The sequence below is a fragment of the Lissotriton vulgaris genome, chromosome 2_1 (genome assembly GCF_964263255.1).
Source record: "Lissotriton vulgaris chromosome 2_1, aLisVul1.2, whole genome shotgun sequence".
In the NCBI taxonomy this organism is placed as follows: Eukaryota; Metazoa; Chordata; class Amphibia; order Caudata; family Salamandridae; genus Lissotriton; species Lissotriton vulgaris.
In genome coordinates, this window is record NC_141687.1 from 437,000,607 (window position 1) to 437,014,907 (window position 14,301).

General features: G+C 45.3%; 1 pseudogene across 1 annotated transcript in view; it reads right to left on the reverse strand.

Annotated features, from left to right (window-relative positions):
- Window positions 1-314: 314 nt before the first annotated feature.
- LOC147730567 (gamma-crystallin B pseudogene) overlaps window positions 315-14,301 on the reverse strand; it is a 42,075-nt pseudogene continuing 28,088 nt past the window's right edge. The window contains exon 3 of the transcript XR_015308301.1: window positions 315-590. The product of XR_015308301.1 is annotated as a gamma-crystallin B pseudogene (transcript). The remainder of the gene's footprint in view (window positions 591-14,301) is intronic.

Below are 14,301 nucleotides of genomic sequence, written 5' to 3' on the forward strand. Positions count from 1 at the left end.
TTAAAAAAATGATGTTTTGCAAATTCTATGTGTGCTGCATTAGGCAGCACACATACAAGTTACAAAATGCCGTTTAAAGATTGTTTTGCCATTACTTATCGCTTATATAAGTTCAGTTCAGAAATAGTGAGGGAAACCTTTTCCTCATTATTCCAAATTTCAGTTCACACCCTGAAATGATCACCAGAGTCAATCCTCATGAAACTCAATAGAAACCACATAACAGGTACCTTTTTCAGCTTTGGTCAAATAAATACACAGCATTGGACGAGATATGCTCAAAGTACTTTATGTTTTTTGGGTTCCCTGAGTTTTTAAGGAACTTCAATGGCACGCCTTAGTGAACCAATTTTACTGTTACTGGCACGCCAGTCAGAGAATCTACTGTACTCCCCAGGTTTCAAGAGGTACTGGTGTCCTCTATAGTTGGGCTCCTCATAAAATATCCAGTAGCCATCCAGAAGATTGCAGGATCGGATGTTGTGGTGGCGAAATTCTTCTTGTACATTGGGACAATCCATTGTGAACTCCATCATCTGACCTCTAAACCCTTCTTGGTCGTAGACTCTCACACGAAATGTTCCACGGTGCTGTCAAATCAAAAAGATGTAGACTGTTATAAAATTCTTAATAAATTCAGATCCATTTTCATTTTAGTTAGAGAGAACTGCTTCAACCATAAGGCATAGTTAAGGCCAAATGTGAAGCAATAACACATAAAAAATGATAACAAATGCATGGACCCATAGTGTTTTTGGAACTGGCTTTGGCACTGCAGAAGTGTGGCTTTGCCGAGTGGCAAGTCTGCCGAGTCCTGTTTTCTAATCTCACTCTTGCAGGTTTTTCTTTCGATCATTGATATCCCCATTGGCTCGGTGTTTCTATCTTTACGTTTTTTGACTCCCTTTGTGACTTTTTCTCTCTTTCTCAGGGACAAAGTCTGATGACAAAAAAATACCCCAGTACGTATAAATGAGCATCAGAGTCTACAACCTGCAACCACTGGTATAAACAAGCACTGAAATCTGTCCCTTTGACCAGGGGTTCTTGTGACACAAAACCACTGCCTGCTATAAACTCAAGATGTACCGCTCTAATGTTCCAATTAATCTTCATTACTCTGAATATGCTTCCTCATCACAGTACTTACATGATCAAGAGATTCCCACCTCCCTCCAGGTACCACGTGACCAACAAATAACTCCCTACACCATCTTCTCTGTCCTCCTTTCCACTAAGGATCGATCATTTATCTACGAACAAAAATGGTAGACAATCCCTAATGTGTCCTATTATCCCAAAGAACTTAGGGGAAGATCTACAAGAAAGTGCCAAAGCATGGCACCACAAGTCCTTTGGTTGCACCACGCTGTGGCAAATCTGAAGCACAGGGATGCAACATATTTACTAGAATATGTCGCATCTCTGTGCTCCCCCTGCGCTGGCGCACAAACTGCACCATGCCCTGGCACCATGGGGCAAGGATGCTTGCGTCGGGGGAGATTGTTTTTGTGCAGGAAGGGGCACATTCCTGCACAAAAACAACCACTACAGGCATTTTCCTCTTTCAATGGGTGCTGTATAATGCAACACGCATTGAAAGACAAAAAAACGAGGAGAAATGAAAACATTTCTCCTCAATGCACCTCGCTAAGCCACCTCTAGGGTGGCGTAACATTCAGACGCATCTCCAGATTTACGATTTCTTGTCAATCTGGAGATGTGTCTTGTTCCATGGGTGTTGCGTGGGAACACCCACAGCAACACCCATGGAACGCCCCTTCAAAGCAAAGTGCTGCATGTAAAGGGGCCATATATACAAGGAGAGGAAAAGTCACGCAGGGTGGCTTTTCCTGTCCTTGTAAATATGGAGGAGCCCCCTACGCCACTAGTACTGGTGGCGCAGGGGGCTTGTGAATCTACCCCGAACAATTGAAGGCATGAACAAGGGAGAGTGGAATAGATGTAAGTTGTGGAATGATGATTGATAATCGGACAACTGGTAAGTAATAAAAATATTACCTCCTGAACCATTCCTCAAACCCTTCCTTAAGGGTTAGCATATCCTAAATCAAAGTAACGTGTTCCCTAATTCCTAAGTTAAAAGATGCAATTTTCAGGTTAATGCAGTTACTCTGGTCCCAAAGTCCATCGACTGCTGTTCCCCCAAATGCAAACGGTATGTAGAGATAAATGCAGAAGGCCCTGCTCCAGATGTGAGCCAGCATTTATCTCCTGCACCATTAGTCTATGAGGGAGCTATCCCATGGGTTGAAAGCCCATGCACTGAAACTGGTAAAGAGGATACTTCAGGTGAATAGGCAAGAGAGACCACCAACACAAAACAACCATTTAGAGCCGAAGAAGAGGCTTTGCCGCCATTGCTGAATGGACCAAAACAAAACAAATGAACAGACGTGGTAGTCATTAGGAACATGAAATATATATCAGTAAAGTTCTGGAAACACCCAGAAGATGCCAAGCCTCAAAACCTACTCTTTAGCTAGGAAAATGACAGGAAGAGAGTGAAAAGTAATTTCCTGATCAAGATGATAGGAAGATACCACCTTAGGGCGAAACCATGCCTTGCCCTAGTCCTAAGCCTAACCTATCAGGAAAGATTTGCAAGTACATTGCCCATAATGTTGAACATCCAAGTTGTCTTGGTGAGCTGCTGGATGTAAGTCTACTAGATAAAAAAAACCTTTAGAGTCACCCACAGGCAAGTTCCACAAAGGATATACTAAGTGGAGGGATAAAGAGAGAAACCCCCTGCAGGAGCCAATTACACAAACGTCTATTCCTGAGAGCTGCCCATTGGACCAAAAGAGGGAAAACTGTTAATATATGGTCAACGCCTCCATGCAAGAACTGCAATACCCATTTTGACTTACAGCTGCAATGATCTAAGGAGCGTTGTGAGCATAAGAAGGAAAAGGAAGTCCAGTGAGAGTCACAAAAGCATCGGCTGGAAAATCTGCAAGCTTTTTACCTAGATGAGGAAATATCCTTTCTGGAGACAGTGCCATTTTTCTCACCAGAGAAAACCATATCATGCAAAACCATAATGGGACAATAAGTAATAGATCTTCCTATTCTCCTCACTGACGAACCAACAACCTAGAAAGGAGATAAGTGTAATGGTCTAGTGTTTCTGTCCTCAGGGCAGAACCCCAACAGCACCACCTTACTATGTAGCACTCTCTGGCCAGGGGTGGCCAGAGAGCTTAAATAAAGGGACCGGGGTTGTTCGCAACTTCCGGTCCATACCAGTAGTCTAGCGTGTTATCCATCATTATTTCCTCATATGCTCAGGGTGGGATACAGCAGGTCGCATCGTGAGAGGCGGTGCGCTTGAGAGAAGAAAGCTTTAAAAGAGAAGGTCGCGCCCGCACAGTCTGGCGGCGGCAGCCGCAACAAAGAACCCATGAAGAACTGGTGAACAGCGCGATATAAAAAACTGGCATAAATCTACCTGAGAACTGCTCCGAAATACCTGCGCATATGACAGGGAGGCCTGCGACACGTCTCCAGGCAATCTGCAGCGCCGGAGAAAGTGCACGCATGCGCAGTGGCGTGTTCCAGGCCCAGCGCGAAGGAGACGCCGTGTGCAGATAATTCAGCCGGCAAGCAGCCACAGGGACAGAAAATGGCACACAACATGTTTGGGACACCACACGCTATATGAGGATCCCAGGCATAGGACAGAGAAGTCTCCAAAACAACAAGCACAAGCTAAAGCAACAACTTTGCACCAAGATAACAGCCAGCACTGGCAAAACCAACAAGGCACAACCAGGAGGTGCAGGGACAAGGACACCACCCCAACAAACCTTGGCAAGAGCAGCTGATTCAGCACCCACACGATCAGCAAACACTGGTGGAAGCAAAAATAAATAGTCAAAACACCAGAACAAGTGACATCTCTACTAACTAATACACTATGTCAAATCAACCGGCCCCAGCAGTAGCTCAACAGCAAGCCACACCACCTGCGCAACCAACACCACCGTCAGAACACTCACAAATTCAAGCATTACCCCCGTTCATCGAGCTGATTGATCCATCAACTGCATCACCAAGATGGACAGTGTGGATTGGGCGCCTTAACAATTATTTTGTAGCAACCGGAGAGACGGACGAGGCTGTCAAAAGATCACTGCTCCAACATTTTGCGGGAGATGAAATAAACAAACTGTTTGCGCATCTCCCGAACACTGGCGCGCCCAAAGACTATGACGCCGCAGTCAGAGCATTAAATTCTCATTTTGATACCCAGCTCAACCCTCACTACGAGCGTTTTAAGTTCAGACAATCCCGACAAAGAGAAGGAGAGACAATGGACGCTTTCCACCCACGACTCAGAGAGTTAGTGAGCACGTGCACTTAGGATGATCGGACCAAGGAAGTGACGGTGCAACTCATCCAAGGCTGCCGCAACAAAACATTGCGGACGCTTATACTTTGTCAGCCACGAATCACCCTAGATGAAATTCTGATCCTCGCGCGATCACATGAGCTATCTGACATTCGGGCAACCGCGATGGAAGCCGCACTCAAATTCAAATTCAAAACAAGCTTTATTCGATTTTCAAATCAAAATCATAAAAGCATGGCCGGGGGGGAGGAGTTCGGGGGGGTGGGGGGAAAGGGGGGTTCAAGTTCTACTTTGTAATTGGATGAGACTGACATATCCTTGTAAAAGAAAATGAGATTGCGTTGTGTTTGTTGTGATCTTATTGTCCTGTAGTTACCTCTGGGGCACAGAGGCCTACACTATGTAAGCAATCTTCAATAAAATCGGTTTTCAAAATCACAAAAGCATATCATATAACTTCCAATGCATATCCACTTAATTTGTAATGTACACAATTACACGATATACACAATTTCATAGTAAAAGTCAGATAAAGAAAGCCTAGTCAAGAGTGCTTACATTAAAACTATCCGGCTATCCGAGTAAAATACATAAATTCATGTGATTTATAAGAAACCCGTTTTTCCAATCCATCGGTTAAAAATCATTAATACATTCACAAACATCAGTATATGACTAGGACATCACATAGTGTTCCGGAATTTGATCACAAGCTTTAAAAAGTTAGATACTGCGTTGATGACATGGTCATCTTCTAGCTGTTGCAATTTAACAAAGGCTGCACTACAGGTCCGGATCCCCCAGGCCCTGAGTACGGGTAACAAAAAAGCCCTTCAAGGTGCACAGTAAAATTTACAAAACAACACACAGTGTATATTTGATTGATACGAGGTGTCATCACAGGGACATATTAGGTTTTCCATGGACAAATTATTGCAAAGGGGAAAAGTAATTAGGCGAAAAAAGGTGCCCAGCCTAAAGCGAGTCAACAACATACGCAGATAAGGGCTGGAAACAGTGATAAGATAGTGTTGTAGCCCCTCGTGATAGGTGATTTGCTGATATCTAAACACTGTATTTTTCCTCTTTTCACAAATCCACCTAATATTTACTAAGTGGTTAAGGGCCATCTTTTTCAATAGGCCTCTTGGTACACCCTACATACTGGTTGGCCTGTCAAAGAATTCAGGGTGCCCTATCTTGTTAAGCATGTTTTTTACGTAGGATAGCCATTTAATATTGGCCACTCCATGTAGTGAGATGCAGTCAGTAATTAGGTCTCTGTTTAGCGAGGTCTCCCTAGTAACCCAAACCTTGTGCCACAACAGTATGGGGGAGATCCTTATGATATCTGTGATATATGGGAGTACTGTTTCTATGTGTGACATATAGGTGGATGTAGATTTAGGAACACCCAATAGATGGCATATAAACTGGTTTTCACAGCGTTGAATGATCTCGGCATTTTCGATCCCCCGTAGGCCAGCACCATAAGTGGCTGTAGATGCACATTTCGCCTTATAAATGTGTATCAATTCTTTTGCTGGTTTCCACCCTAACTTGGCGGAGAAATTACTCAATGCGTCTATGGTCCGTGTGAAGGCTAATTGCCTAGTATTCACAGCTGCATGCCAACTTCCCCTCCTATAAAAAACTACCCCTAGGTAGGAAAACCTATCAGTTGTTTCAATTTTCCTGCCATCGAGATAAATTGAACAGGGTACCCTCTTCAACCCTTGCCCTCAAGACATTGTATAGGTTTTTGATGTATTAACTTTTAAACCCCTATCCCTCATAAAGCTGGTAAATTTGACCATGGCCCTCTGTAAACCTAACTAGGGTGTTCATTAGGATGGCGTCCGTCCGCCACCCCAGAGTAGGAGGGACCGTACGCAGGGGCAGCGGCAGTCCCTCCGTTCAGATTAGGATGTGACCACCACCCTGGCGGTCACATCCTCAATATTTAACATTGCGGCAGGTGCTGCTTGAAGCAGCACCAGCTGCAAGGTTAAATATGCATGCTTCGCATTTGCGTGCACAAAGCGTCAGGCACTGCGCGGTGTCTGCTGCTTCGTGCACGTAAATGCAGGGGGGGTACCGTGGGTACCCCCCATGGGCACCCCCCACGCCCCTGTCACCCTGGGGGCCCACAACGGGCCCCCAATGAAATCTCCGTATGCCTTTCCACGGCGGAGAAGCCGCCGCGGAAAGGCATCAGTTTTCCCCCATCCTAATATGGCTGGCGTGTCTGTTAGACACCGCCTCCATATTAGAACTTTACCACTGCGGTCGTAAGGCGACCGCGGCGAAAAAGTGGCAGACGGTCTTCCTGACTGCCCAGCCATCCTAATCTGGCGGGGGGTCTTTGAAGTGTCCGCAGCACTTCCGCCGGCCCGGAGGATGCGGAAAAACCGCAATCCTAATGAGGGCCTTAGTCTGTGACATTATAGCCGCATCATCGGCATATAATAATATTGGTATAGGGGTCCCACTTATGGTGGGATAGTCATATTGCAAGTCGCTAAGGTGTTGTCCGATGGAATTGACATAAAGGGTAAATAGTATGGGTGCTAGAATGCACCCCTGTCTAACCCCCCTCTGATTTGGAAATCTTTCTGAACACTCCCCCATCCGTCCAAACCTCACCCTAGCTCCTGCACCCCTATAAAGTTCTTTGATAAAGGAAAGAATTCGACCGTCAATGCCCATATCACAGAGTGTTGCCCATAGTAACTCATGTTCTACACAATCAAAAGCGGAGCTTAGATCGACGAAAGTAATAAAAAGTTTTCCGCTCTTCGCCTGTGTGTATTTAGAAATAAATAGGGCCAAATTTAGACACTGTTCTGCAGTCCCTTTGCTTGATCTGAAGCCATCCTGCAAGTTTGAAATGACCTGGTTTTCCTCTGCCCAAGTTTGAATCCTATTTAAAATTATCCGGCCAGCCACCTTCATAAGCGCGTCCAGAAGCGAGATTGGCTGGTAGCAGATGGTGTCGTTTCTATCCCCTTTTTTAAAAATAGGGATGACTATGGCATCAGGCCAGGTGGATATGAACCCGTGTTTGTTTGCCGTATTTAAAACATTCGTTAGCATGGGTGCCCAGAAGTCTAAATCTGCTTTATAGACATCAATCCTTACGGCGTCTGGGCCGGGTGCCTTGCCAGCTGCGCTGTCTTTAATTGCTTTAATGACCTCCTGATAGCTAAAGGTTATATCTAATGGGAATGGACTGTGGTAGTTAGAATCCTGAAGACTGAGCGCCCTATCGCTGTGGACATTCATATTATCATCAGGGGTGGCTCTGTCATAAAGTTGTTTGAAATGAGTCACCCAAGTGTCCCCAGTTATCGCCATATCTATAAAATCAACCTCTTTATTTTGTAAGTATGGGGCGTTAACCACTTTCCAGAATGCTGTATTATCTCTTCTTTGTGAGGCCTCACGTAAGGCCGCCTAGGTTTCTTTCTTCAATGCGGCTTTCCTGGACTTAATTGTCCTTTTATATATCTTTCTTGCTTGCCGAATAAGCTCGGAGTTTCTAGGCGTTGTCGCAAGGCCTTTTTGAGGGAGGTTTATGCTTTGGTGCATTTACTATCAAATCACCTGTAAGCTCTATTTATCTCAGCCGATAGTCTCTAAACAATAAAGTTTTAATGGCTGTTTGTATTTTAGAGAAAGAAGCCATTACTTTTAGTGGGTCCTCATCTTGTTTCAGACAGGCAGACATATCACCGAAAGATGACGTGACTAGTTTTTCCAGGAAGCCAAGAGGCTCGACCTTGTCCCATTTAATTATATAGCCATTTTTTTGGCCAGGTTAATCTTTGGAATGTAAGAGTAGTTTTCCTCTACCATTTGTGTGTTCAATCTAATTTTTAAGGTAAAGGTTATGGGGTAGTGGTCGCTGAACAGGGTATGTCCTGTTTCCCAGGTATCTATTAGCCCAGCGTGAGCTGTAGAAATTAATGTAAAATCAATTATGGAGTTTCTCCCTCTCCCATTAAAGGTTGGCTGGAACGGGATATTCGGGCTACATAACTCGTTGACAAAGGACAAATTAAGATGTAACAAGATGTTATTAAGGATACTCCCAGGTTTTGTATGAACGAAGTGGGTGGGACTGTTTTCCTCAGCCAGGCCGCAAATGCCCGTAGAGGAGTAAGGGCAGACAGTACAGTTGAAGTCTCCAACTCAAATCAGGACATTTTCTCCTACTGACTGGTCCTTTAAGGTTATTAAACATTGCAAGAGTTTATTAATTATGGTCTCTATCATATTAGGTGTGACATTATTATAAAAATTTACTAAAATCACATCATTTAAGTGGCCCCATCTAAACAACAATATCTGATAGAACTCCATAGTCAGAAACCTGAGAACCTTAATGCGTGGAGACATAGGTACACATACCTCCTTTATTGCGTCCCTGTACGCTAGCCAATGCTGGTGTATGAAAAGTTTGGAACCCAACTATATGGAGTGCCTCAATAGTACACGTTTCCTGTAAGCAGGCTATGTCAGGCCAGCTACATTCCAAGAGAGGAGGCTGGGGGTAGGCACTATCCTCTTGGCGCGTTTGTTCACTGCGATGGTACTTCCTTTATCTCCCTTAGATAAGACAGGGTCTTTGGACACCAGGGAGTCCAGTGAGAGTTGGGATTCCGGGGTTATATCAACCCCTGGGGTCACTTTCTGTTGTTTTCTAACTACTACTTCCTTCATCCCCTGAATTTCATCATTTAAGTCATTTGAATCCCCTTCCCGGCCTGGAGATGCTTCCTTCAGTGTCTTATTTGATGCTGTGATTGGCAAGCTAATTTGAATCAATGGATATTCTACCAAGAGATTCCTCCGCTGTCAATCTTGATCGTCCAGCCCGGAAAAGACATTATAGCGATTTGTTAAAGGAATTTGCCAGTGTCGGGCAAGGGAATATCCTGTATTCTTCCTCCCCAATAGGGAAAAGGCCTGTCTATGAACCTAGGTGTGCAGTCAGAGGATGGATCTCTTTTGAGTTATATTCATAGGGAGAGGGGCGTGGGCAATGTGTTTAAAATTATTCGAAAAGTCGCGGGGGCCACCAGGAGTCAACAACGATTGAGGGTAGAAATAACTCAGATTTCGGGTAGATATTACTCTGCCTCCATGCTCCACGAACCAGTCAGTGATAAGTGATACCACCCTCTGGTCTCTAAAGTTAACAATAATTACGTCCCCGTTTATATCTTTAGGTCTCTGTCCTACCCAGGCTAATCTTCTCACATGCGCTATTTCTCCGTCTAAGTTAGGGGGCAGTGGCCTGTTGTTTCTAAGCCAGTGGACTGTTCTGTTCTTAAGTTCAGCATAACCTTCCCTCTTTCCTTCTGTGACTTCTGGGACCCCTGTGAGTACAATGACGTATGGAGTCACCTCTGGTGGCAGATCTATATGTCGTTGTTTACTCATTGTGACCTTTCCCAATGAATGAACCTTTCCGATGATTGTATCTTTGGGGGATGGATGCGATTTACAGGCATAACCCGCTATGCCTTTACCCTTAGTCTCCTTGGGCCCTGTTTCCCCAGTTACTGATTTCCCCGCAGGTGGTATCACTTTCCTGGTCCCTATCACTACCTTCTCCGCCACCTTACTGGACAGTTTGGTGCAAGATAAAGTGTCCCCAATGTTAACATTGCTATTGCTATTGGGCTTCTGCCCGTTGCTCGTATTGTTCCATTTATGAGCTGCTAGGCCTTTTAAAAGTTTAGAGTTTAAAGTGGTTATTTCCACTATATTACTTAATTGGTGACCTAGTCTTTTCACCCTCTCTGTCAGCAGAAGGAGTAGGGATCTAACTAGGTGTTCGATAAGTACACTGTTTATAGGGTGTTTCAGGGAAGTATGGTTTAGACAGATTCTCACTTCCCTGTAGATTTTTCTCCCCTAGAGTCAGGTTTTTTTCCTATTGTGTTCTGTTCAGTAGGTGGACTTAAAGTTGTTCTAGATGCTTTTGTTCGCCTGCCTCGATGGAAATTTCCCCCTCTCTTCCTCTTAAGTTATATTCCTTGCACTAATGTTTTCGGGGGGGCTTTACTCTTATTGTTCACAGGGGTAGGGTTAGGCAACTGTAGCAGTGAGGGCTCTTCTAAGGAGAAGTCCAAGGAGGGGTCTAGGTTAATGGCGTCATGATGTACACTCCTGTTTGATTCTTGTAGTGGGGATTGATCTTGAAGTAGTAGTGGGATACTGATATCCATAACAGAAGTGTGCTCATTACTTTGTGTACTATGTTTGGGAGGAGTCAGTATTAGTTTTATTGAACCCAGAGAAGATCGTTTGTTATGTTGTAATTCTAGGGACAGGCGGCTCTCGGCAACCGAGATTTCGCTATCCAGTGTCGAGACTGCCTTAGTTAAGTATGCGTCCAATCTCCCTCTGACACTCACCCTGCTGAAGCCATCTTGGATTTTGATACCAAATGATTGTAGCTTCAGGCCCTCTTAACTTAGCCTTTGTCTGTAATCTCCATCTTGGATAGTTCAGACCCTTTCACAATCAGAGAAATGCTGTCCTTGCATTTCTCTATGCCCAGACGAGATAAGTGACACACCGCTTGAAGTGACACACCGGTTGCACAATATAATTTTTAGCAAATAACAGATTTCGCAATATTACTCATCGCCTTGCTTATGTCGCAGTTTTGAATGGAAATATACCAGGCCATGACAGCTCGCATTTTGATTGACTGACCCCAATACTGCCCATTCAGATCACATGGTTAGCTACAGTATGTATGCATCAGATGTATCAGACCTTACAAGGAGATTTCTTGTTACAGTTCTGTGCCCATTGGCTGTGGGAATCATGGTGGACTGTGCTACGTATAATACTTCTATTGTCATGTGTCATATGGGTGGTCCTGTGGTTTGAGTCTATAAAGTATACCAAACACAATAAATCTTTGGACATTCTAGCTTCTATGTTGACTGTCACCGTGTTGCACGTTAAATTGTATTTGTTGTGGCCAATAAATATACCATATTCTGAGCTGACAAATTCTGTGGTTGTGTCTGTCTTTCCTATCATTAATTATCCCTTGTATTTCAGACTCGCTTCCACATCTTGGTGGAGAATGCAGCCCCGGACTTCGTGGTGTCATCGCTGGCCTCGGGCGGCTCGGCCGCGGGTTTCCTCTGGAGCCTGAAGTTTTGAGGTTCGATGACTTTGATTTTTCTCTGTGCATCTCTCTGCTCCGCTCCGTTGGATGCCAGTGGCCGGCCTGCTCGTGTGCGGCCTTGTTCCTCTTGATTTCTGGTTCCTGCTCTGTTCCTCTGATCTTTTTCTCAGCTCAGTTTTTGTGGTATTTTCTCTTGGCTCTGCCCTGTTTGTCTGGCTGGTCCCTGTGATATGTCGTGGATTGGGAAGATGTTGGTGTGTGTTTTTATCTGCCTCTTTCTGGTGGCTGTTATTATTTATTTTTTGTTTTGCCACCACTCTGTTGATGACTGCGTCCCTGATGCTCTGGTTTGAGTTGTGGTTCTTCCTCTGATTCCCTTCTCGGCCGGTTCTGGACCTAGTGGTCCCTTCGTGGCTCTGGGCTCCTTTGTGATTTGCTGTTTTTCTCCTTGCATCCTAGTATTTGGCTCCGGTCGCTGTCCGACCCCAGTGTGACGGTGTGCCTCACAGAGTTCCATGCACGCAGTGACTCCCAGACGCCTACTCGTGTGGGCTTGTGGTCCGAGGGAAGGCGTACTACTGCAGATTCCTGTCTTACCAGTGAGAGTCCAGTCTGGGGTTGGACAGCTGCCACTGATTGCCTGGAGCAGAGGTCAGTGGGTTTGACGGACTTCGTGTACTGGAGGTGAGTGTTTATTTGAGGTTTTTGTCCTCTGATTTTGGTTGAGCAGGGGGGCCTTCTCCATTCGTGGGCTTCCTGTGGGCTCCCATTGTGGGTTGTAGCAGTTTGCTCCCCGTGTTTCTGGTGGCGCCTGGCGTGGTTCCTCTGCCCTGCTGGATCTGGGGCCAGGTACGCAAGCGTGGTTCTGTTGTTGTTCTGATCGTGTTTCTGGTGCTCTGGTGGTCTGGGTCTCTTTCCCCCAGCCACTGGCGTTTGGTGTCTGTGCCTTGGGGTTGACCTCGGCACATACGGGGGTGTCCTGATTTATTGTCCTGATTTATCTTTGCTCTATGCCTCATTTACATATGTATGAAGTGATATGTGCCTTGCTTAGCATTCTGGTGTAAATACGCTTAGTGACTGACTTAATTGACTCAACTGACTCAACTGTGACTGTTCCTGACACTCCGATTTACCCAAATATGCTGGCTGGCTGCCATAGTACGAATAGCTTGACACTGTGTTAATCAGTTGTCTGCTCTGTTATCATCCAGTGGTGTAGACATTACTTGTCCGGTACCCACACACACTGACCACACTCACCACACATGCACATTTTGCGGCGCTGCTGCGGTGACCCTAACTGTTACTTGTTTATCTGTTTTATCTGTTCATTTGTTCATTGTGAATATCTGGCGGCGAAAGAGAGTTCACCTTCTCTATTTCCTTGTATGGTCAACATATGCATGAAAATCTGCATGTGTTCTGTGTGTTTTTCAAACTCTCTCTGTCCAGCCGCCCTCTCCTCCCAGTTTATTGGGGCCAAGGAGAATTGCAAGGGGACGTGGAGTTACTTATCTTTTTCACCACCCTTTCCTGTCTCCTTCTGTTCAGTCTATGGGACGCCAGAATCATAGCACCCGAAGACTTCATATACTTTTTTCATGACTCAGTGCTGTGGTGAACTGGTATCGGCTGCCTTGTATGAATACATGGCGAATGGCTTCCTTTGGCTTCCTCTGTGAATTGGCATAGCTGACAAGCTGGCTGAAAAGCACGTGCAACTGTTTGTGACCATCCTGTGTGTGTCAATGTCACCTATGTAACGCGCACCCTTTCCCATCATCTGTCTGGTACGATTGCATTTTGTTCATCGTGGTTGTAGATTACTGAGTGAAGACCCTGCGCTGCTCCCACGGTACATATCACGCACACCATACACACTTCCTGTTTATTATTTGTCATGGGAAATCCTTTGACTAACTATAGTTTGGACAGTTGCCAGCCAGCCCCACCGAAACAAATCATCTGCTTACATGGTGGCTTTACACTTAGGACTGAGTTCCATTTTTGTTTATTAGAAAATGGCATTACTTGACAGAATGAAAAAAAAAAAAAAAAGGACTTACAGTTACCATGTCAGGGGACGGAAAAGGAAAAATTGGGTGCCATTGCCAATGGAGCACCCGTATTGGCTAGCCAGAGTTCTGAGGGAACTCAGTCATGAGTGGGCTGACGAGCCCCTTTGGGACCTTGTTGGAGGGGCTGGTGGAGGGTTGGTGATTTGCATCCCCTCCAGATTTCTGTTCATAGGCAGCCAGTGGCGCTCCAACCAGACTGATAGGTCCGGGGACCCTGCTCAGTGGGAGCAGGGTCAGGAGGATTCGGTGGGAATTCTTGAAAGTGGGCCCATGGGTGCAGGCGCAGTTTGAGCACACCCAGCGTCGCAAGGGGTTGTAACTGCAGATACTCCCCTGGTTTCTCTCTCTGATGATGTGATTTATATTTGGATTAGATTATACTTGCTGCACTGTCACCTCCTCGACTGAGTTCCGACGAAGGCAAAACTTTGCATTTGTTCCTTGACCACGCAGTGACTCCCTGAAAATGGCAGCACAAGACTACTGATGTTTCAGGGAGGGTGAAATTCTGCAGTTCCCTGTCTTGCCTGCGACACTCGCTGGCTCCAGGGGTGGAAGGTGTAAGATGGTGTGAAAAGGAGGGGGTGAATGCCTGGTTTCACACAGGGAAGGAATATGTAATTTACTGTTTTCCTTTATTTGGATTAAGTTTCTTGAGTTTTGTGATTTTTGTTGTCAATACC